Source organism: Rhipicephalus microplus, chromosome X, assembly GCF_043290135.1.
Source record: "Rhipicephalus microplus isolate Deutch F79 chromosome X, USDA_Rmic, whole genome shotgun sequence".
Taxonomy (NCBI): Eukaryota; Metazoa; Arthropoda; class Arachnida; order Ixodida; family Ixodidae; genus Rhipicephalus; species Rhipicephalus microplus.
This window is the reverse complement of record NC_134710.1, coordinates 438,979,771-439,004,006: the sequence shown is the minus strand read 5'-3', so window position 1 is coordinate 439,004,006 and position 24,236 is coordinate 438,979,771. Positions and strand designations below refer to the sequence as shown.

At 46.6% G+C, this 24,236-nt stretch overlaps 1 protein-coding gene across 4 annotated transcripts in view; it reads right to left on the bottom strand.

The window, feature by feature from the left end:
- The window catches only part of LOC119160896 (uncharacterized), a 493,888-nt gene that overhangs the window by 469,264 nt on the left and 388 nt on the right, over positions 1 to 24,236 (bottom strand). The window lies entirely within an intron of this gene.

Sequence of the window (24,236 nt, the reverse complement as noted above, 5' to 3'; positions counted from 1 at the left end):
ATTCTAGCAGTGTTTTGCTTCCGTTTGCTGACTACACAAATATTTGGAAAGCCACGTAGGTTTATGATTCGAAAACACTGAACACAATTTCTCGTTGACGTATCTACAAAAAGTGTTTCCCGCTTTCCCATTTTCTTGGCGAACGGACTGGAAAGTGGTTTGTGTTCGTAACTAGTGTTATTAAAACATAAAATGTGAAGCATTTTTTAGCGAACTTCGGTGACTTTGAGCCTATCCATCTATATATCTATCTATCTAGCCGCCTACGGCTTTTAGCTCTCTTGGCCGTTTGAATAACGGTATTGATACCAAACTTGGTATAGCGTAATAAGACTGCATTGTAAGTATATTTGACTAGTCAAACATGAAAATCATGAAATGTATGTCATGAATGTCATGATTTGCAACTCTTCGTCTTACTGCTCTTGCGGTAGTTCAGTTCACATGACATGTCGCAAAACTGGTATGGTATGACATGATTGCATGGGGAACACAAGCGAGAAATTCCAACAGTAAAATCATGACATGCGTGTCATGTAACAACATCACTACATGCCATGCTCATGATGCCCTTTCGGCCATTTCGCTAGCGTCACATGTGCCAAAGTTGGTATTACGGTACGTGAATAGAGGACGAGGGCATGTGATTGGTGCAAACATGATAATCATGAAATGCGTGTCATGTAACAACATCACTACATGCCACGCTCATGATGCACTCGCGGCCGTTTCGCTAGCTTCACATATGCCAAATTTGGTATTACGTGACGTCAATGGAGGACGTATATATGTGACTGGTGCAAGCATGATAATCATGAGATTCGTGTGTTGTGAGAACTTGACTACATGCAACTGCCAAGGCGTGAATACACTTCGACGTAACCCGGTGCGCGTGCGTGCCGGCGTTCGTTTTGTTGTGTCACGCCAGCGTTGTTACGCCAGGTGCCGGTCCTGCCGTATACCTGCAGGCATGCGTCGTGGTTCGTTGCTTTGACGCATGCGCGATTAACCGCGTCCAGCATCCCTCCGTCTCGAAAACAGGCAGACGCAGTGCTGGCTGGATAACGCATCGGCGTCATATTTAGCATGCCGCATGTCGCGCCGGTTGCTGTCGGGCCGTGCCTGCTGACGCTGGTCGCGCCGGTTACGCCTGGCGTCACACTATAGAGTGCTCGCATTTTGCTAAAGAAGCGTCCCTGTGCCCAGCGTGCGTGCACGTTAACGTTACGTTGGAGTATATTGGGCTCTTCATGATGCACTCGAGGCCATTTTGCTAGCTCCACATATACCAAATTTGGTGCTACGTCATGTCAAGAGATGACGAAAGTATGGGACTCTTGAAAACATTATAATCACGAGACGCGTGTCATCTAAGAACATGACAACATAGCACGCTCATAGCGTGCTCGCGGCTGTCTCGTTAGCCCCACATATACTAAATATGGCATTACGTGAGGTTAATGACGAAGGTAGACGACACATCCAAAATGATCACAATGACGCGGAAGTCGTGTACGGCACACTTTACCCCCACTTCGTAACGGTGTGGAGATATGAAAGTGACACATCAAGCTTCCTCATTCGTGCTTCGCATATCACTGATTCCCATTGTACGAGAGATTTGCCAGTTTTTTATCAGCGTAGGTGAAAACAAGGAAAGTAACAGCAGCCACACCCACAGAGAAAATGCTGCTAGCTATCACCGAAACGGTATTCACGGCAACACGTTGGGACTTGGCAGCACAGCTCTGCTAAAATTTATTACTGAAAATACTGCATAGCCCGAGTCCTCGCCGGCTCTCAATTGTGTCATGCTCGAGAAGCATGACACAATCTGAAGTACTTAATTCAAGTAAAGCAGCACTTTCATATCAATTCTTGCATGAAGTTACCGCTCAATCTTTAATAAAATTCGCACGGCACGTCTGGTGGGCGGTGAAGTCACTACATTGTGCTCAAACTTTTTTGCAGTAACCACAGGGTCAGCAAGCGAAACGAAGCGCAAAATGTTCTTCTAAATAAAAAAGGGCGAGGGTGAAAGCAAGCATGTGGGGGGGGTAATGTATATTCGCAGGATCAGCCACTTTCCCGATAACTCAAAATTATGTCACGAGCGGCGCTAATGTACGACCTTGCAGCGCGCTCGGCCACGCGGTCGCGTGGTGTATCTCATACTGAGCGCGATAGTACAACCATTTTGGGCTTATATACATAGTGTTCATGTGATGTCACTTCCTCCGTTGTCGTCCTCTCCCGCCATGCCCGGGTACCTCCCTGGGTACCTACGGCAGTTCGCGTGCTGCTGTGCGGTTTGTTTGGGGCTCGTCATCTGTTGCTGTGCACGCTGTTGAGAGAGAAGCATTGTGGTTTTTTGTTGTCATACATTACCGAGCTGATCAGATCATGAATGCCTCGTTTGTTCACTCGATACAAGACCAGAAAATCAAGATGTGCGACACGTATACCAGACCACCGCGTACACCGGCTGCCCGCCATGACCTACGAGGACCCATTATGTAGCTTTCACTACAAAATTCGTGGTTCAAGAACAAGTGAAAGCCTATCGTGAACAAGTGAATGTCTCTAGAGCCGCAATTTTAAGAGTGGATGAGCGAAGCGCAGCAGCTCCTATCGAAAACGAGTCGTGAAAAGCTAGGCAAGTTTACAAGAAATACAATAATAATAATAATATATTGCTGAGGCCCAGGCCAACGAAATAACAGCCCCCCCCCCCCTTAAGTGTTTCAAACAGTGCTGATGTTGAGCCTCTTTGACTGAAATTTGTGGAAACAGCCGAGGAAAATATTATGCGAGGCAGATATAAGACTTCGCGTGGTGCGTGCCGCGGTAATGCCGGTCATCACTTTTTTTTCGCGTAGGTTTTCACACCTTTTTTCACCTCGTGTTTTACTTTTTTCTACGCTAATGTACAGTGGAGTCCCTGAAAATGATAGAGATTGTGTTAGGGACTTAGCTGACCAATTTTTCAAAATTCTGACCCCCCAACTTGAACCATTCGGCTATAATTCAAAGGGAACTATTATTGTTTCGCATCCATTTTCACAGTTTGTTTCAATGCAATACCCAAATTTCCGCAATCGTTGTCACAATTTTAACCGCCTCCCTGACACGCTTATAGTGCACGCAGTGGTCACGGACAAGATTGTATGTACAGTATCTTGGTAAATTATCTCTGTTTGCAGGTATGTGCTTGGCTATGGCACTTACACGGAATGAAGTCACACCTGAAGACGCAAGTATCACCGAGATTCTTCAGGCAGTTTTTCTTTTGTTAATCCGCGCCAGCCAAACACGCCGCTACTTTTCGGAAAATCGCAATGCGCGTTTTCTATTTCAGGTAATAACTTTCGGCGAAGAAACACCCCGAAGATCTGCTCCTTCTTTGGGGACTACTATATCAACTTTCCTCACTGACAGCCCTCAAACTTGCATCGTGAGGCGAACCTAAACTGGCGCAAGCATGAGGAGACAACACGGAAGCGGTAGGCGACGGAGTCGGTAGGTTCCCGGGCATGTCGGTGGCGCATTTCAAAAGTGACGAAGGGACGCTGCGTAACGCACGTGCACACTATGTATAGCAAATCGTCGGACAACCTTGAGGCACCCATTGTCCAGACCTCTCACCAATCATATGGCTCGACGACCGGGAGGCGAGGAGAGTTCGAGAGGGTGAGAGGAACCGAGAGGGTACCGCTGACCTTCAGTGTGAGGCAGGCGCACTCCTAGTTCCCCACTTCCAGTGCTCTCAGAGTATAAATACCAGGCAAACAGCACTATATCAGGTAAGCAGGTCGAAGCGCTTGATTGAGTGTTCTCTGTGACTTCGCGGGTGGTTTTGGAACTGTCAGCCCTATTTGTCATGGGTATACTGAAATGTTTGATAATAACACCTATATAGACTTCGAACTTCAGAGAACGGGTATACACTAACGTAAGAATGCCGCCACCGAGCTACAAGTTTTAAGTCGCAGTAGCCAAGAATGGTAAAAGGCACATGTTTAAGTCTCACTGGCTTCAGCGATATGAGCGACTTGATATTTGTCACGTACGGATGGCAGCGTTTTGCAAAACCTGTGTACATTTCTGTCGTCAAAGCGGAGCGGGTAGAGCGTCTCACCAGTCATGCAGGAACCTCGTAACAGGTCTGTTTACGAAGTAGAAGAATGCCATTGAGACATTCGAGAATCATGCACAAACTGAGCACCACAAGACAGCAACAGTTGACGCGAAATTCTTTGTCGGAGCCGCCAGAGGAAATTTAGGTAGTGGCTACATACAGCTTATTCAGCAAGCAAAGTGAAAGCGTGAAGGCTTCCAGACTGCCCCGTCGTTGTGGTCTAGTGGCTAAGGTACTCGGCTGCTGACCCGCAGGTCGCGGGATCGAATCCCGGTGGCGACGGCTGCATTTCCGATGGAGACGGAAATGTTGTAGGCCCGTGTGCTCATATTTGGGTGCACGTTAAAGAACCCCAGTTGGTAGAAATTTCCGGAGACCTCCACTACGGCGTCTCTCATAATCATATGGTGGTTTTGGGACGTTGAACCCCACATATCAATCATCAATCGACTTCGAGACAAAGTTGCGCGCGATCAAGGAGACAATTGTACTCTCTGGCCATCAAGACCTCGCTCTGAAAGGTAATGAATATTCTGGGCGTCTGTCTCTTGAGGAACCCTAACAGAACGGCGGCAACTTCAGGGCGCTGCTACGTTATACAGCAAATGGAGGAGACACAATTTGGCCTATAACAAACGCACAGCAAGCAGCAATGTTCTCTACTCCAGCCTGCACATTCGAAATCAAATCATTTTGATAATTGGCAAGGTTAATCAAGATAAAATTGCCATACAAGTAACATGGCTGAATTTTTTTCGGTGCTGGCAGATGAAACAATGGATGTCTCCCAAACTGAGTAATTTAGGCTGTGCGCACGATACGTCGATCCTACTACTTCGAGCATTCGGAAACATTTCCACTGCTTTGTAGCTATTGACGACGTCAGCGTGTCTAGCCTATAGCTGACACACTAAAAATGGAGCTCTTCAATTTAGGCCTACAGTTGAACATGATGGGAGGCCAAGGATACAATGGAGCCATGCGATTAGTTGGGCATTAAACGGTGTGCAACGCACTCATCCGGAATGGCTTCCTAATAGCATTGTACACGCATTGCTCGTCGCACTCCCTGAATCGATCTTTGAGTGGCGCCTCAGCTGTCTAAGACCTTTGACGGGCCTTTGGCACAATTAGGACAATTAGTGAAGTGGGCACTTTCTTTTTGGTGTAACTAAAAAGGACAGAATTCTTAAAAAAACATCTAGAAGCGTCTACAAAGTCCCTCGGCTGGCTGTGCCAATACTGTGAAAAAAGGTGGGAGAAACGTCACAATTTAGTTGCGTTGTTAGGAGTTGCGCTTTACAAGATAGATCGCTCACTTGAAGAGTTCATATACACTTTCCGTAACAAAGGAGCAGCGTCCACCACTCATTGCCTCCATCAGCGAATGACTCGCTGTTAGTGAGACATTGCCAGGCCTCACGCACCGATTGTCTCTGTATCTTCACAGTCCATCTGTTGAGATGAGCGTCGCCTTGGAGCAGATTGACTTGGTGCTGGCTGAGCTGGAAAATGTGAGAACTAACGCAGTGGCAGCGTTCCACAAAATAGTTTCCCTATGTCAAAACAGAGCGGTGGAGTTTGGAGTATAGCGTGAGGTACCATACTATGATTGCAGTTATACGGAAAATACTACAGGCAAACAATGTTCTTTTTATATACAGATGGCCTGAAAGCTTCCCTCAAACGGCGCTTTGCAAGCCGGAGCGAAATACTGCTAAACTTGAAAATTGTGCTGCCAAAGCACGCCTCCAAAGGCAATTTTGAATCTGTGAGGCCGGGGTTCGATTTTCACTTGACAGATATGACAACAGCTTCTATTCTTACACTAAAAGTTTAATGTCAATTTCGGGAAACTACATCGCAAACCATGCAAGAGGACGAGTTTCCCCACTTTGCGACGGACGCTTTTACTGAATGTGCAAATCCCTCTTCCCGAATATTCACACACTCCTCAAGATAACGCTTCCAGCTATAGAACGCAGCTTCTTGTCACTGATAAGAGGAAAATGCATCTCAGAAAACAGACGGCTCAGAGGTGGCTTCATGGTCTGGCCCTGATTCCCATTCACCGGACAAAAGGCATATTGAAGAAGTTATTGTAGTGTCTATGGAGAAACCACGAAGCATAAAAATTATAGCATGATCAGTTCTCTTCAGGCAGGCTAAATGTTTTTTTTTCTTTTGCATTAACCTTCGCTGTGCGGTAAAACTATTCTCAATAGCAATCTTTAAAATAGCTTGCTAAAATTAATGTTAATGCTCTCCTTTTATGTCAGGAAAACATCCATGTTTTAGTACGTTGTTGTCCAATAAAATTATTTTCGCGCATGTGTGGGCTCATTGTTTTAAAACTTCCCTCCAGAAAATTACTCACGTTCTTCTTGGGCGCCTGTTGTTAAGACAGTGTGAATAGTTTGGCAGAGAAAGAGTCTGATACTTTTTTTTTGTTATTGCTCCGCACGCGTAAGTGGACGACCGATTGCCTCGCATTTCTCGTGCCTACTTTTTTTTATTTTTCTCACACGTTTTCTCGTTACTGACTCAGTATGACCCTTCTTGATCGATATTATTTTGTACAAAAGCATTCCTTCTTATGCACAAGCACTAGCTTTACTGCAGTGTCAAAATTCGCTTTAGATCGCTGATTTACTCACTTTTTGTGCCACATTCCCTTCGTTCTAATTTCATTATAATAATTAGGCACCTTCTACATTCCCGGGAAACTTTCTTTATATTCTTTATCAAAAGACTTCGTTTCTAACAATTACGTCTTGCCCCCCCCCAAAAAAAAAGTTTCTGGCTACGCGCCTGCACATACATACATACATACATACATACATACATACATACATACATACATACATACATACATACATACATACATAACATACATACATACATACTTATGTTTGTACTATCGTGAGCGATATGAGCTCGAACATGCGAGTGCTGGCAAGTAGCATCAAAACCAAGAAACGTGATACTTGGATGGCGATACCGAAACTGGACGGCAAAGAAGGCGTGCTCTTGTGTGTTGGCACTCCTGCTTGGCAAGCATTGCTGACAAGAGGCATATAATTGTGTGAAATGTCCCGCTAGCGACAATAACACGACGAAATAATGTTCAAAAAGCCTAGTAAGTGAAAGACACGCACCAAAACGCGAATCTGACGCCACCTACATATAATTCAGGCATGGCTTCACGGCAGCCTGCGTCACAGCCATTATTTTAGCCGCTACATGGGTGACTTGGTGGGACTGTGCGCGCTAATGGAGTTCACATCACCACTGGTAGCCACTAACATGCAATAAGCCAGCGTTTTATACAAACCATGTCTAGGCGGAAGGGTCGACAGATACCACGTGCACCCCCACCCCCATCCACTTCGCTTTCGACAAAAGCCGCTGCCATTCAACTGCAGCCGATGTAAAGTTCGAGGCTATTCTGTTTGTCACGCACTCGCGTGTTCAAACTCTAATGTTCAAGATAGTACGTGTGTATGAAAGTATTTATGGACCACGACAGCGCAGTGACGGGAGTGCCATGCTCGCTTTTCATGCTTGTGCAGTTGGTGTTGTTGGCGGCGTCTGGTCTACAGTCAGCCTTCATGCCGGAGTGACCTGATTGTACTACATCGGAAAACACCCCACCAAGTGAAGACGTCACGGTCGAAAATGTGCATCCAGCTCGCGGCGTTTTTTCTTCAGTATATTACCGCCTCTTTGACATACGGCTGCACTATTCAGCTGGCAAAATAGAACCCTATCTACAGAATGCACTGAGCTAAAAACCGTCCACTGCAGCAGCACTTCGAGCCCCGATGGCGCAATGATTGAAATGCCGTGCTCCCTTTCCATGCTTGTGTAGCTTAGTTCGAGCAGTACTTGAGCTTTTCGGCACAACGAAGTGGGCTTTTAGCGGGAGAGTGGGAACGCAATCTAGTCAAGTGCTTACGCAATTTTATAATGCGCCTGCGGCGCCTACTGCTGCTTGGGAGCATTGTCAGCGTAAACCCGGGCCCAATAACTAAATCACAAGAATAAAAACTTCACATTGTATTTGTTACTCTTCAGAGACTACATTCAAGTGGTATAAGTGTCAATAAATCAATTAAAGGTGCTGCGAATTCATTACGGCCCAAAATTTATTTGAACAAATATTTGGCGTACTTTAAACTTGAAGCCGAAATTCAATCTGATGCAGAGTTCTGTAGTCAAGCTGACGGCTGCTTTTGTGGATATGTATACTTCATGTATTAACATTTCTTCGATGGTATATGAAATTTTCTTTCAATTGTGAATGTCTATTTAGCTTTACCGCTCTTAGGCTCAGCCCAACCAGGACCTCGTCAGGAGGCAAACCACCTCCTTTGTCCTGACCACGAGCAATGCAATCGTATTGTTCAAAAAATGAAATAAATAAATAAAAATGTTTCTAAAATAGTCCAACTGATCTGTGAAAAGCAGTTTTTTTTTAAATACAAAACCAACTTGGTGATTTTCACCTTTAAAGAACTTGGGGTTCTTTGACGGAGAAGGCTAGTGCGGACTCTGTCATAACTTATTATAAAACATGAAGTGGGTACTCTCATAAAAGAAGAAAAGGCCGATGAGTTAGAGAACCACTCGGACAGGTGAAACTTGCTCTTTTATGGGCTTCCCGACACGGAGCCTAATGAGAAATGGGAACCATACGAGCGCCTGGTTCAGAATTTTCGTGATAGCATTCTCAGTTTGAAAGTTCTCCCATAGCAAGTGCAGACAGGTTATGCCTATTTCTAACATTTAACAGTGACTAATTATCGCAAAACTTCAATGCCACGAAATTCGAAGCAATACTCAGCTATGCTTGCAAACGAAAAACTAAACTGTTCAGCATCTTGCGTGACTACTTAGAAGCTCTCCAAAACAAGTGCCACAACCATCTACAACTGCCAAAACAATCAGGAAGTGGGCTATTGTGTGCGACTGGCACTCGAAAAGTTGTTTGTAATTAGTCATATCTTTATATGGAAAAACTACCTGACATGTGCAATGCAGATATCATAACAAGCCACAAAAAAACCAGTATCATGCAATAACCCACACCACCTGTCAGCTAGACCATTATCGCAGAACAACGATATAGGTCTTATTGCATTCCTGTACAGCAGCGTATAAAGTGTCCTTTCAAAAACAGCATGAATACCATTCATCAATGACTTTTTTCAGCACCCCTCTCATAATCATGGCGAATTCCACTAGCCGAGTGGGAGAGTTTGCTTGCTCCGCTGTCGAGAATTTGCATTCCGATGGTAGATTCGGAGCAAGTTCGCTTGCTGCACTGGCAGATTCGGAGCAACCCACTCCAAGACGAAGAATTGCGCGTTCTTCATCTTGTTGAACGCGATAGCAATATTTGTCACTAGTACGTAATTTTAAACACCTATCGCGAATTCCACTGGTAGATCCGTAGCGGCGAGGGGAACACGTGAACACATGTACAAGTTGAACACGTGAATGCACTGCGGTAGGTCACTACCGAAGTTGTTAACGCATACGTCACTAAACCAGTCCCAAAAACTTCATCGAATAGCCGATTATCTTCGGCAGTGCTTACTGTGGGCCAGGAAACATTTCCTCATGCATCTTTTTGTATGGCTTGTCGTCCTTTCTGCTACTACAGCTAGCAGAACTAGTGCTCTCGCTGTTGCTCAAAGCGAGAAGCAAACCAGTAGGAGCAGGTCCAGGAGAGTCAAACGACGCCACAGAGTAGACAAACACCGCCAAAAAATAAGCTCTTAAGACAATCTAACTGCCCGACTGTACCGGAAATTATGGCGAAGCATTCTTAGAGTTCCGGCGAAATCCGTTTCTGCAAGACGGAGCACGGGAACGCACCGTCACGGAATGGGTTGCTCCGAATCTGCCAGTGAAAAATGTTAACTTGCTCCGAATCCGCCAGCGGAATGCAGATTCTCGGACGCGCAGCAACAAAACTTGATCCCGCTCGAGCAGTGCGATTCGCCACTAGTGTATGAAACCTTTTCCAACTTGCTTTAGACCCCGTACATGGTCTCAAGAGGGCAGTAGCGTGTGCGCCTTTTGTAGTAGGTGACTAGGTTTCAACTGTGAAGTAATTTTGATAAGTAATGTTCTGAAACCCAATGCCAACGTACACTTGTAGAGGTACCATGCATTATATAGCAATATTTCATGTGGTATGGTGAAGCATATATACGGGACGCGTGTGTTAGTAAAGCATGGAACTAACTATCATTGTATTTTTAACCAGAGGAAGTTATTTTCTCTGTATCTACAAGCAAAGTCGTGGCTGTGTGGTAGAACACCCGCTTGCCACGCAAACAAGCCGGGATTGATCCCTACTCCTGGAGTTTATTATTATTTCTTATTTGCATCTTTCTCAAGTTTTTAGTCATGCAAACATGATTTTTCACTCAAAACCAACAACGCCGACGCCGAAATTTCTGCAAAACGTTTTCACGTTAATAAAGCAAATAAGTCTGAATATACAATCAACTGTTATCGGAATGTTTCAGATTTTCCTCTCATTTAGATCACAATACACATCTGGTAACAACAGAACCTCTCATCTGTCGATGTAACTGTCAGTGTTCTGCAAGGCGGTGTTTCTTGCCCTTTTCTTAATCTCTATTGTTGACTTGCCCTAACTATGTGTCCTCTCAGATCAGACTTTTTAAGGATTACAGCGTAACTTATCGAATAGTTTCAGGTGACCATGACAAATATATTCTTCAAAATGATTTCAGGATAATCAGCACGTGGTGTACAACATAATGGATGACTCTCAATGTAGGGAACACACCACTGCAATAATTTACAAGACACATCTACCTAATTCTGATACCCTACGTAATCATTACCTACGTAATCGAACTCACAACTTCCAATAAGTATCTTGGTGTTGAACGTATTTGCACAGCACAAGACAACGTGTAGTTACAACGTAACTACAGAAGAAACAAGGACTGAAAGAGCGCTGATTTCAACTGAAATTTTATTAGTGAAAACGCTGGAAATATATACCCGCGACAGAACATCACCACGCAATCGCGCAGGCTATTGCATCACTCATTATAATCATCATCTCATTATAAAGTTACAACACCACAGCTCAGCACAAGCTCACAATCTATTGTGTCAAAGCCAGAAACTAGATTTCTTTTTTAGTCAGAGCAAGCCAAAGCGTGCTGATACATCCATCACCCAGCATTTGCATTCCATTGGCCTCCATAATCTCTCATGTTAGCTGGTGACGGTGTTTGGCTACAACAGTGCACTTTTCAAATTCCCGCCTGCAACCACAATCCCCACAATAGATGCCCAAATGCCCTTGCACAGCTGAGTATACATTGTAATGATGCTCCTTGAAACACTCAATCAGGCACCAGCCCGTTTACCCAACATTTATCTTCCCGCATGACAACGGGAGCGAATAAACCACGGCTATCACACATATTATGAATAGCTTTCTATGTTTGATTGCGCAGCAGGTCCTTCGTGCGGACTGTGCATTCATCCGTTTGCAAGCGTTAAAAGCTTTTCTGTGGCAGATAAAAGCACTTCAACCACTGTACAAGTATGTTGATTCCCAATCACCAACTAGCCCATTCATCTGTCTCATCAACTTGGTGTTCACTTGCAGTCTGACCTTACGTGGCATCTTGCCATCTGTATGACATTTGCATTAATTAAATGCTGATTATATTTTTTCAAACGAAACATCAAGTATGTTTCAGGCAACCTCAGCAAACCGGAATAGATCACGATAGATCACTTAAAAATGAATACGCGTCACCTATATGCTATTCCACACAAAGCATTGGCATACATGACATTGAGTTGTTACAAAACTATGCACCACGTTGATTTTTTTAATAATCACGGTACACAAGCATTTCAGCATGAAAAGCTCGGTCTCAGCTAGACGACTCATGGTCGCAAAACTGCCCACCTTTCGTGTCTGCACAAAATTTGCCATCACTAATATCTTAACTGCATCTTGGAAACACACACAGCTGTCTTTCCACACACAAACCATATCTTCGAAATTGAATTCATATCTTGTCCCTAAGCTGAATATTTCATGCTCTGAGCAATAGTCGCATGGACTAGCCTGACATTTCTGACTGCCCCTCAAGCTGCGGACCCACAGGTCACGAGATCAAATCCCCGCTGCCGTGTCTGCATTTCCGATGGAGACGGAAATGTAGGCCCGTGTGCTCAGATTTGGCTGGACGTTCAAGAACCCCAGGTGGTCGAAATTTCCGGAGCCCTTCACTACGGCTTATCTCATAATCACATGGTGGTTTCGGGACGTTATACCCCACATATCAATCATTCCTGACTGCCCCTCAAGCCTTTTAGTCAATGATTCAGCAAATTTTACGAAGCACTATAGACTAAATATCCACCTCGCGTACTGATTTAGTGCCCCGCCGCGGTGGTCTAGTGGCTAAGGTACTCGGCTGCTGACCCGCAGGTCGCGGGTTCAAATCCCGGCTGCGGCGGCTGCATTTCCGATGGAGGCGGAAATGTTGTAGGCCCGTGTACTCAGATTTGGGTGCACGTTAAAGAACTCCAGGTGGCCGAAATTTCCGGAGCCCTCCACTACGGCGTCTCTCATAATCATATGGTGGTTTTGGGACGTTAAACCCCACATATCAATCAATCAATCGTACTGATTTAGTTTACTTCATACGTTTTTCAGTGGTTATTTTTTTATTTTGATCATTTGCTAGCAATTCCGATCATTTGACAGCTTGGACTGAAGTTAGCACCGCCAAGGGTACAAATTGATATGCTTGTAGCAGGTAACGTTGACACAGCGCAGGTAGGTTTCACTAGTAAATAGCTGTTTCCAGTATGCCTGACCAGCAGGTTCACTGCCATTACTTTGCATCCCGTTTTCGCAATGGTTCACTCTTGGCTACGTTATTGTTGCACGCCAATGACACCCGTCGTTGCGTAGAGTATCATAAAATAATACCTCGAGGAGAATCTGGCGCTAGTGTCCAAGTGGGCTCCTTCAGCGGCCCTTGTACCCCCATGGGAATTGTGGGAAGTACAGGCTTCGTATCTGCTTCGGATGGATGGCGTCTTTGAGATTGGTGACGGTTGTTTGCCGAATGTAAAACAAAGTGGTATTAAGTTGAAGAAGAACGGCTATTTGGGCTATTCGGTTAAATTTTGTTATATTACGGGTTGCAGCGCAAGCACAAAAGTTTTTGAAGAAAATTTTATTGAAGGAGAGTAACGAAAGGCGTGTTGTCCCTCTTTGCTTTCCGTTCGGCGCTTTCAATACGCTTTTCTTCCAGGACTTTTGGGCTGATCTGTAGGTAAATTCAAATAAACTTGCTTCGTTCTTCTGTACGTGAAGTTTCTTACAAAACGTTCTTGTGATTATGTGGTAGAAGTGAAACCTGGAATAATATATAACCACCAGGGTACGCATTTCCATGGCCGCTGGATAAAAAAAATGGGGGGGGGGGGGGGGGGTGCGGCCAGTTGCGTGCCGCCGAAACGGTCGGATGGGCCTATAGTTCACCACGCGTCTGCTCTGGCGCCTTCGCTTGTCGCAGGAAAAGGGCTCACGCACGCATTTATACGAGGCACAGTAGGCCGTTAATAACGTGTTTTGTAATTGCATATCGTAGGTTAGATTCTACATTGTTATTAAGGGTACCCATTACACCACGTATGTGAACAGTTTGTCCTGGGGAGGGGATAATTCCTAGAGTATAGGCCTCAATACTCTCCATGAATGCGGCCCGTTTGACTCACCTGAAAAAAAAAGTTAACTGGTTCCGTACATGGGGAGGCGATCGGGGGGCAGATTGCAAAGGCTGGCGTATCGGCCTACGGTAGTGCATCGCGAAAGCGCACGTTGCGCGCGCAGGAAGCGTTTGGCAGGGTGATTCGATACTGTCATCTAGAGGCGACGCGTATTTGCTTCAGCGCTCGTTTGTGACAAAAAGAAGTGCTGTGTTACGAGTAATACGCATTCCGATCCACTTCTTGTAGATGTAGATTGCATGGGAATGCGTTGCGCTTCATTGTAGCACTTTTTTCGCATTCCAGCTGCTCAGCGGCACACAACAGCTTTGTGGCGTCACACCACTGAAAACCTGTCTGCCATGCATGCGTGCCCCAAGGAATTCTACTCGGTAACAAGAAACAAGAGGCCAAGTACCCTACCCCCGACACACACGCACACGATCGCACACAAAACAAGCACGGGAAAGCACAAAAAAAGCACACAGACACACACGAATCCACAGACACACAAAGACACACACGAATTTAAAAAAAAAGCGACCGAAGCCGTCAACTCTGCACAAAGGCGCTCGCCCATTGACGGCTACACGACGCAGCAAGCCGCACCTTTTTTTTTTAATCTAGCGGCCGTTTCATTGCTCTCCTAATGTGTTCCTGATTCGGCATCAAGCTATAATGAATTATTTTTACAAGACTTGGATTCCGATACGCTAGTTTTCTTTCTCAAAAGTACGCATTATCTATTTATAGAAATAACAGTACAATATTGAGTGAAAAACACTAAATGTTTCGTCTTTTGTGACGCTAGGTGCATTTGTCGGGTGTTCTGCCGCCAACGCACCTCTGGTTTTGTTGCGAAGTCGAGTCAGCGGAGCGTTTTCGTGCGTCTGGGTAGCTTCGTCAGTGTTCCGAAGTCCGTTTAAACAAGTTTAGTCAAGACGCGCTCATGAAAAAAAAACATAAACTTGATGCAACATCCTGCACTGGCATGATACGCTATATTAATGCGTAGTGGTGAAAGGACAACGCCTCGTTTAAACTGTCAAGTACGACTCGTAAAGCTCGAGAATCGCAGCAAATAAAGAGACCTCACCTCTTCGAACAACAAGGGCATCGCTTCAGCACTTTTCACCGCACCCCACATCCCACGCTGTGTGAAGAACGGACATTTTGCTAGCTAACCCGATCCAATCCTAAGTCTGTACTTCACAAAATTGCCATGGAGGTACACGATCGAAGCGCCAGATTTCTTTCTAGGTATTTTGTATGCAACTGTATCAGTTGTCGTATGCTTATCTCGACAATGAACAATTAGATGTGACAGCTTACATACCTTTTGAGTTTGAATTCGCAGCTTGTGCTCAAAATAAATCACGTTCGCAGCGAGTTTTACATGCTTAACAGCTTTATTCTGGTTTTTGGGTCCAAAACGGCGCTGTTTTAAGTGATGTATTGTGTTTGAGAGCAATAGAAGATTCACTTGTGAGCCATATCTTTCACAAAATGTCAAATATTGTACGCATCAAACGTGTGGTTGATCTATAGTAGCAAAATGTGATAGTCCAATAAAATGACAAAATAAATAAGGTAAATTTAATGCATTCTTTATTTATATACAGACACATGCACACACACACTATATAGAGCATGCAGAAAAACTGTCCCTACTCATTTGCGAAATTTCAGCAGTTTTATTTGTGCTCTTTTGAACACCTGTCTTTATACACACGTAGGTATTGATGAGAGTGTGTGCTACTGCGACATATATGTTATTTAGCCCAACATCAGGATTATGACCAGTGCAAGAAACACAAATTTTTTCGTTTCACAAAAATCCTTTGCGACCGAGACAAGAGGCGTTTCCTCTTTCGCCCTAACTCCTACTGCAGTGATGCGTAGTCAGAAATATGCCTTAGGGCCTGGCAAGTGTTAGTACAGCAGGTGTGTATAAAACCGTGCAGCCCCCGTGGGTGTTTCTACTGCACTGCTGCTTTCAGATCGGTATATTTTTGTCGTGGTTCCTAAATATTCTAGATTGAAGTAGGAATGACATACCTGAAAACCAATTAAGGAAGTGCTTCACTATAAGAGTCTAAACGCATCTAAATTTCAAGGGAACGTATTACGCTAAGCTGCTGACCGGAAAATTACCGAAATAAAGTGGTAAGAACACCGGAAAAAAAATAGTGCACACAAAAGCGATTCACTAAGGCATGCAACAGCACTCCTTCCAATTTTATAGCGCAGGTTAATAAAGGCAATGCAACAAGTCTGTGGTGCTAATCACCAATAGCAAAGTGTTTAGCGACACTGAAGAAAAAACGCCTGTTCTGACAACAACGAGGTGCGACGCGTGTTTATTATTTTAATGCCAGGGCTTACGCAAACTAGTCAGAAGCACATAAGATCCTTTGATTTTAAAGAAAGAATGGAAAATAGTGAAAATAGAGCCATTGAAACGAAGAGAATTGATGTGGACGTCATCTTGGAGAACGAGACGCTTCGGTTTTGTTCTTCGGTTGTCGTTAGGAAACGAGAACGCTACCAACTTCGGTTCTTTTGCCGCTACCATTCACCACGCAGCCCCGCCCAGCCATTCTGATTTGCAGCCGTGCAGATTGCAAATATCCAGTCCACAAAACGCATCACATGTCCACGCTGCAGTTCAAGGACACAGAAAAACACCATCTTCTCGAGTTACCAACACGCACACCAGTACACCATGAAAGGGTTCGTATGGCTTGGCAATCCATGTCTGTTGAGCGACGAGAGCAAGCGTGGGCACGTATGTGAAGCGTAACACACCGGTCTGAACGGAATGACATCAGAGCCCATGGGAGACACAGTGAGCAGGTCTGAAACTCTCTCTCCACATTAATAGTAAGGAGCAGTGGGAGGCTGCTATGTGCAGCTTGGCGCCCGAGGTCCAGGACCAGATCTTGAATTGGGCCAAGAGGGTAGTGGAGACCTACCTACGCTGGGTAGGCTCCCCTGACACTGCACTACCGCACCTTTCCCTCTTGGGATGAATAAAGTTTTTCTCCTCCTCTTCTGAAACTCTCTAGGTGGCATTGGCCGAGGCCAAGTGTCGGAGCGTTCGTGCTAAACGTGCTCACGACTGCACATACATACATACATACATACATACATACATACATACATACATACATACTAACACACGCATGCTGGCATGAATAAAATCACGCGCATGAAAACGAACTGAATCCAGGAATATATTATTTAGCATTTCATTCTCAACAGAAATTTATCGCGCAGCAATATGTATTTCAGAAAGATATCCTATTGCAAAAGAAAAACGACAACATTGACATTTCTAATCGGTAAAACTACAGATATAGTAAGTGATGGGCAAGCGGTACACTCTTTTCGGTTTTTTATGTGCAAAGCATTTCTAAGCGTACTTCGGTGACCTTGAGCGTATTTATCTCTCTATCTATCTAGCCGCTTACGTTTGGGTGCTTTCGTGGTCACCCCCTTAACTCGGCGTGAACCAAAATTAGCATGGTAGGGTAAAATGGTTTGACGAATATGACGTGCTCATCAAGACATAAATGATGTCACAATACCGTCGCGTACGCCGTCAAGCATTTCCCGTCAGACAGTGGCACATACACATGGGCGGGTATGTGCCGCTGGTAAGCGGGTATGTGCCACAGGTGATAGACACTTAGTATCGACGCAGGAATGACGAAAACACACATGAGCAATATTAATGCCTGAAATTGGTAGCGTCGACCCAACGAAGGCATAGAATAAATATCAGTGTTAAGAAAAACCGGACATAAGCAGCAATGGCCACCCGACGAATGCAAATAATAAATTTCATGGTCGCAGCAGGAATTGAACCCAAGCATTCTGCGTGGCATTCAAGCATTCTACCACAGAGCTACGCCAGGTTTCGGAACTACTTTTAAATAGACGCTAATCTTCGTTAAACGTTAATAGTGATTGCAGTGCTGCCTACCAAAGTTTATAAACATTACATATGTACTCCTTTCATACCACTGTCACGTGGGGTCAAATGTGGTGATGTGCCACGTGCGCAAATTGATTTAAGTAGCAGTGTCAAGGGCCAGCATCTTCGTGAGCATCAGCACTTCATATCAGCTTCTGGTGTTGCTAAAACACATTTCCAGCTGACATCGCTGTGCCAGGAGAAAACTGGTTATATAAACATCTGCAACTCTTCAACATACGTCTTTGCGTGCAACATTTGTACATATTGTCACGTGATCACAGAACGACCACAACGTCTGTTCACAGGAGCAGCACTGGACGTCGAGCCGAACCGAACGTTAGAGCACGAGCACACACCAACCGTCCTCTTCTTTCACACCATGGAACATACTCGCATTGGCATGGCTAAACCTCGTTCCATGCCTGTGGCATTACCCCTCTTCGAAAAAAAAGTACCACCCCGATGACCGATGCCGATTAAAAGTTAAAGTAGTCGCGTACACGCACAAAGACGCGTAAAGAAGCAGCGTCAGGTGGCTCGGGGGTAGTGTGGCTTCATCCGTGACACATGAACAATGTCGGGCTGCTGGGAACATCGAGATCGCTGAGCTGTGTCTTCAAGCAGAATTTCGTAGTTGACATCTGTGAGGCGTCGTAGTACTCTATAGAGACCGAAGTAGCGGTGAAGTAACTTTTCCGAGTGGCCCCTTTTGCGAACGGGGATCCACAGCCAGACCAGATCACCGGGTTGGTAAATGACATGGCGATGACGGGAGTTGTACCTCTGCGAGTCGATTCGTTGTTGTTTTCGGATCCGCTTGAGTGCAAGCTGGCGGGCCGCGTCAGCTAGCCGGAGAAAGTCGTTCGCATCAGTAGTAATATCGGTCGTGTCAGGCAACAGCATGGCATCAAGCATCGTAATTGCTTCTCGGCCGTGAAGCAACCGGAATGGAGTGAAACCCGTAGTCTCTTGAACCGCAGTGTTGTAAGCGAACGTTACGTATGGCGAAATTGCATCCCAGTTCTTGTGATTACGGTCGACGTACATAGATAGCATGTCAGCGAGCATCTTGTTTAATCTCTCCGTCAGACCGTTGGTTTGTGGATGGTATGCGGTTGTTTTGCGATGAGCTGTTCCACTAAGTCTCGTGACGTCTTGCATCAATTGGGCTGTAAAGGCTGTTCCACGGTCAGTGATAAGAACTGTTGGCGCTCCATGGCGGAGGACGATGTTGTTGATAAAAAAATACGCAACCTCATTGGCGGTGCCTCGTTGTAGGGCTTTCGTTTCGCAGTACCTCGTTAAATAGTCAGTAGCGACTACGTTCCAGCGGTTGCCATCAAGTGACTTCGGGAAGGGCTCAAGCAAGTCCATGCCGATTCGTTCAAACGGTTGTGACGGGGGTGCAACAGGCTGTAATAAACCAGCAGGGCACACAGGTGGGGCTTTACGGCGCTGGCAATGATTGCATGTTTTAACGTAATGCTTGACATCCTGGGTGAGCTTTGGCCAGTAGTAGCGAGTCCGAATCCGGGCAAGGGTACGTGCGAATCCTAGGTGGCCGGAGGAAGGCTCGTCGTGGCAGGCAGATAAAATGTCAGCACGTAGCCCTGGTGGAACGACGAGGAGGTACTCAGTCGCATAAGGTTCGAAGTTCTTTTTGTAGACGATGTCATTGCGGAGACAAAATGACCCTGAACGTGCAAATGCCGATGGTGGACTCGAGCTGCGACCTTGAAGGTATTTGATAAGTTGTTGGATCTCTGAATCATTCCACTGTTGTTGGGCCAAGTCGGATTCACTGACTGCACAAAGAAAATGGCCATCGGTACCATCGTCCCTCGATGTCGTCGCGAGGGGTGCGCGCGAAAGGCAATCAGCATAAGTGTGCCTGCGGCCCGACTTGTAGACGACTGTAACCTCGAATTATTGAAGGCGTAAGCTCCACCTCGCGAGGCGCCCTGAAGGGTCCTTGAGATTGGCCAGCCAACAAAGGGCATGATGGTCCGTAACTACTCTGAATGGACGGCCATACAGATACGGTCGGAACTTTGTTATCGCCCAAATAACAGCAAGACATTCATTCTCCGTGGTCGAGTAGCTAGTTTCCGCAGGTGACAAAATGCGGCTAGCATAAGCGATGGGACGTTCAGCGCCGTCTTGCCACTGGACGAGTACTGCACCAAGACCGATGTTGCTTGCGTCAGTGTGAAGTTCGGTGGTGGCATCTTCATCAAAGTGCCCTAGTGAGGGTTCACTCTGAAGGCACTGCTGAAGCTGGGAAAAAGCGGCTGTCTGCTCTGGACCCCACACAAAAGGAGTATCCTCCTTCGTTAAACGAATAAGGGGTTCAGCGATGTTGGCAAAGCTCTGGACAAAGCGCCTGTAGTAGGCGCAGAGACCCAAAAACCGGCGCAAATCCCGTTTGTTCGAAGGTGGAGGAAATGCAGCAACAGCCATGGTCTTTTCTGGGTCTGGTCTAATGCCATCGTGACTGATAAGGTGGCCGAGGAACTTTAGTTCTTCGTAGCCGAAATGACACTTCTCCGGTTTTAGAGATAGGCCTGCGGATCGAATAGCGACGAAGACGGACTGAAGTCGTTGTAAATGTTGCTCAAAGGTTTTGGAAAAAACAACGACGTCGTCTAAATACACGAGGCAGGATTCCCACTTCAGACCGGACAGGACGGTGTCCATCATCCTTTGGAACGTTGCCGGTGCAGAGCACAATCCAAATGGTAACACTTCGAATTCGTAGAGGCCATCGGGAGTTATGAATGCTGTTTTTTCCCTGTCACGTTCATCGACCTCAATCTGCCAGTAGCCGCTGCGTAAATCCATTGAGGAAAAATATCGGGCATGTCGAAGTCGATCCAGTGAATCATCTATGCGTGGGAGAGGGTAGACGTCTCTCTTCGTCACTTTGTTGAGCTTCCGGTAATCGACGCAAAATCGAAGAGTGCCGTCTTTCTTTTTAACAAGTACGATGGGTGACGCCCATGGACTGTTCGAGGGTTGGATGACGTCGTCGTCGAGCATCTGTTTTACTTGAAAACGTATTGCCTCTTGTTCTTTTTGCGACAAGCGGTAGGCTCGCTGTCGTACAGGCCGTTCGGTAGGGTCCGTTATAATGCGGTGCTTCACGGTTGGGGTCTGCTTGATTTTGGAGGTGGACGCAAAGCAATCACTATACGTACGTAAAATCATGCGTATCTGCTGTTGCTGCGCACAGGATAGCTGGCAATCCACGTCAACCGTACTGGCTATATCAGTGTTACCTTCGGCAGCAGTGGCAATCGGAGCGATAGTGGAATATTCTGCGTCATCGATGGCTTCAAAGTTCGCGATTGCTGTTCGCTTTGCTAAGTGTTGGTACTGGCCGCCGAAATTCGTGATCAGAAGCTGAGTCCTCCGATGATTCAGTTTGACGATAGCACGCACGACACAAATCTGCCGAGCCAAGAGCACCGAGAGGTTAGTTTCCGCGATGCCACTACTCTTGTTGTCACAGTCGCTCTCCACCGTTACCAACATACTGGCTCGCGGCGGCAGTGCGATGGTGTCGTCAGCAATTCGAAGTGTTGTGGTCGGTGCAACTGCATCCTTTCGTAGGGCTGTATGGTCGTTAGATAACGTTATGAGCAGGTCTCGAAGGTTAATAATGGCTCCATGCTCGCGGAGAAAATCTATTCCGAGAATCAGGTTTTGGGAGCATTCGCGCAATACAACGAAGGAAACAATGTACGTCGACTCACGAATACAGAGGCGGGCAGTGCACATTCCTAGCGGTGTCAATAGGTGACCTCCTGCAGTCCGGAGGTTGGTTCCATGTCCCCAAGGTGTCGTTACCTTTCTTAGCTGTGCAGCGAGGTCAGCGCTTATAACAGAATAATCGGCACCCGTATCTACCAGAGCGGTCAGCGGGTGGTTGTCGAGAAGAACAGAGATACGAGCAGAGACCTGTTTGTCGTCGATGGCACACGTCGATGAAAGAATGTCGTCGGATGTCGGCAGGCCAATCGGGGGAGGGTCTTGTAACGGTTGATCAACAGCGGCCTCACCCCCAGAGGTCGCTGTTCTTAGTTTCCCCGGGGTTTAGGGACCGGGAGGGCAAAATAAACTTTAAGCGGGTAGACTTAACCAGAAGGAGGTTATCTGATTGGTGGCTAAAGTCAAGACACGAGTGAAAATTAAACTCTTCACTGCAAAGTACGAATCCTCAAACTCACTTTTTAAGGAAAAAAAATAAATATAGTTTTTGGTTCATTAGGTGTTACGGCTTGGTGGCGCTAGCCACCGCCCGATCTAAAGGGTACAGCCATATCCATCCATCCATCCATCCATCCATCCATCCATCCATCCATCCGGCGCGGGCTTGTGGATCTAGGTGATCTTCCTGCAAGGACGTCCGCAAAGGTTGATTGTTGGCCAGGTGACGTGGAACGCTGTGGAGATGGTGAGCGGGATTGGCGACGAGGAAGGTTTGAGGATCGTTGGCTTGCCAAGTATTCGGCGATAGCACGGGGCCGCTCACCATCTCTGGGTTGACGAGCATCCGGACGAAAGCCGGGAAGACCCATGTGCCTGTAGGCTCACTCACGGTAGATGTGACCTGGTTCACCACAGTGATAACATAGAGGCCGTTTGTCGGGAGCACGCCATACACTGGATTTCCGTGTAAGGGGTGGGTTGCCGTACTGCGGTGGTCCCGAGTAGAACGACGATGCCGTCTGCAGGGTGGACGGACGGGACGGATTGCCAACAGCCGGTGCAGGAGTACGCAGTGCTTCTGCGTCCAGCCGAAGTTCCGCGTAGCGGAGCTTCGGCTGGACGCGGGGCCGCCATGGGTTGGACTTCGGCTGCACGCAGAGTCGTCATGGGGTGCACCAGCTGCCGGACCTCTCCGCGAACGACATCCGTTAAAGCAGCAACATGGGGCGGAGAAGACACCACGTGCAGCTTTTGCAGCTCCTCGCGCACAATACTGCGCACGAGCTCCGTCAGGTTTTTTACAGTCGTGACGTCAGGTGTTTGTAGGGCCGACGACACTGACGAAAGACTGCCAGGATGTTCATACTGGTACGAACGCTGCCTTAGCATTCTCTCCATTGTCGTGGCTTCGCGAAGGAAATCCTCTACAGTGCCTGGAGGGTTCCGCACTAGTCCCGCGAACAGCTGCTCCTTCACTCCCCGCATTAGGAGGCGCACCTTCTTTTCTTCCGTCATTGAAGAGTCGGCTCGCCTGAACAGCCGCATCATGTCCTCCACGAACATGGCAACACTCTCGTTCGGACGCTGGTTTCGGGAAATGAGGAGGCGTTCCGCTTGCTCCTTTCGGTCAGAGCTTCGGAAAGTATTTCGCAACTGGTTGCAAAACTCTGGCCAGGTTGTCATAGTGGCTTCATGGTTTTCGAACCAAGTGCGCGCAGAGTCCTCGAGATAAAAGTAGACGTACCGAAGCTTTCGCTGATCGTTCCACTCGTTGACGCTGCCGCAACGGTTGTAGTCGTCGAGCCAGTCGTCGACGTCCTCATAAGGGTCACCGTGGAACGGCTTCGGAGTACGGGGGACTTTGAAGAATCATGGAGGAGGCAGCGTTGATGTTTCTTGGGTTTGCGTTCGCGCACTGACCATAGTACTGCCGAGTTGAGGAAATGGTCCGAATTCAGGACGTAGGCCTAGTTGTCGCCTGCTACGCCGTAGGTCAGCTGGTTCTTCCAAGTCGCGGCTAGTGTCGGGATCTTGCTGCTGATTGCAGTGCATACAACACTACCCAGCACCTCCACCAGAAAATGTCACGTGATCACAGAACGACCACAACGTCTGTTCACAGGAGCAGCACTGGACGTCGAGCCGAACCGAACGTTAGAGCACGAGCAGACACCAACCGTCCTCTTCTTCTTTCACACCTTGGCACATACTCGCATTGGCATGGCTAAACCTCGTTCCATGCCTGTGGCAATATATATAGCGTCTTTTTATAATGTGTTGCTCAAAAAAAAAACTATGCAACGCGGTCACCTTTTTTCTGCGTGTTTTGCATAAAGTTGTTTCCCGAGTACTTGGTACCGGCCACTTTTTTTTTAGAGCGAAAGATTTCGAATGTTGGTATAATCAGAAAGTGCGAGTTTTGAGCCCTCGTCACTGCATGAACGTGCGCAAGTGCAAATTCAAGCTGTCTACCACGTGGTGATTTAAAACCTTGTAACCAGCTTCTTTACAAAGCCCCTTGTAAGCGTCAAATGAAACCCGAACAACGGCAAGCCTTATCGACAATGTAGTGCACGCCGTCCAGTTATCAACGTTGACAGGCGCGCG